The sequence below is a fragment of the Jaculus jaculus genome, chromosome 3, assembly GCF_020740685.1.
Source record: "Jaculus jaculus isolate mJacJac1 chromosome 3, mJacJac1.mat.Y.cur, whole genome shotgun sequence".
Classification (NCBI taxonomy): domain Eukaryota; kingdom Metazoa; phylum Chordata; class Mammalia; order Rodentia; family Dipodidae; genus Jaculus; species Jaculus jaculus.
The window spans coordinates 80,312,373-80,313,859 of record NC_059104.1 but is presented as its reverse complement, the minus strand read 5'-3'; the positions used below and the strand labels follow the sequence as shown (position 1 = coordinate 80,313,859).

At 42.4% G+C, this 1,487-nt stretch overlaps 1 pseudogene; it reads left to right on the top strand.

Moving 5' to 3' along the window:
- Positions 1–372: 372 nt before the first annotated feature.
- LOC101594590 lies at positions 373–1,260 on the top strand (annotated as a pseudogene).
- The last annotated feature ends 227 nt before the right edge of the window (positions 1,261–1,487 follow it).

Here is a 1,487-nt window from a genome sequence, read left to right as displayed (position 1 = left end):
CTGTCCTCCATGCAGGGAAGGTGATATATCTCAGAATATCACATTTTTTTTTCAGCACAAAACAGTACTTTTGTAGATGGCTGATGAGTTGATGGTAGCTAAGCTCTGCAGCTTATATGTATCATCTCATTTTATGATGCAATGAATTCTTTTATGCACCCACTTGTGGATAATTTACATTCATATTAAAGATGTAGTTCAGTGAGTCCAGGCTTATAATCTCAGCAGAATTGCAAGCTCAAGGCCTGTTTGGGCTACAGCTAGAGTTCAAGGTTAGCCTGGACAACTTAGCACCATCCACATCTCAAAAAAAAAAAAAAGTTCCTTGAGTCATGGGTGGTTGAAAGTGGTAGCCTCATTGTATACTCTAAGATGGAGGCCTCCTTGGATATCAAGATTAAAAGAGTGAATAAAGTTTATCATGCCTGAGAAGTGTTCCTGGCATGGTGGTCAACTCTAACAAGGATCCCATGCAGCACAAGGGAGTATCTTTGACCATGGGATGGACTATAAACCTCCAGATCAGTACCAAAAGTATGGTCATGTATGTAGCTTTCTACAACGCTATGAAGTCAATACAGATTATCACCAGCACCATCAAGATGGTGAAGCCATGGAAGTTTCCCAGCATCAAGACAAAAATTCCCTTTGAGTTTCCTCTGCACATAAAGGGTAACAAAATCCTGTAGGAGACATACCATGATGTGTTTGTCAACAGTCAGTATACACTGTGCTGTGACATGTGGCAGTCCCTGTTGGCCAAGGACTTGACCAAGACCTGTAATTTCATCATTTACTCTCCTCCTCAGAAGGGGAAGTTGACTCCAAGTCCTGTGGACTTCAAAACCTTTCAGAATGTCAAGAAGAGAGACTCACTTTCCAAATTCTTCATTAGAGGACATCTGAACTTCATCAACTGTGCTGACAGGAGAGCTGGTGGTAGAGCCCTTGGACACCACCATTTGGAGCTGTGAGCTTCAGCTGGTTCGTGTAGAGACCTATGGGTGTGTAGAAGGCTATGCTCACAAAGCCACAGAATATTTAGATAGCAGATGGGATGTTTGTAGGAGCTTCTCTGTCTCCATATATATGGTATTCCCTAGACTTTCCACCTGCCCAACACTGGAGACCACCAACTTCAAAGTTGAATTTGAGGTTAATGTGTTTGTACTTCTTCATGTTGTCCATCTCATCACCTAGAACTTCTTGGAAAGCTCTACCAGATTTAGACCAGCAGCAGGGGAGGGATGGCCACAGTAGCTGTGTCAAAGTCTAGCTAATTGGACTGCAGAAGCCACAGTTCGCAGTGTCTTAGTTCATGATTATTCTATATTAGAAATTAGTCTGCCTCATCAAATGACAGCTACCTTCTTCCTCATTTCTTCAAAGCTTCTGTTTCCTACAGGCTTTTGCCTTTGACCTTGTCTTGGGAATATGTGTTTCTTCATGCTGTTGCAAGACTCCTTCAGAGAGAGCATTCCCAATTC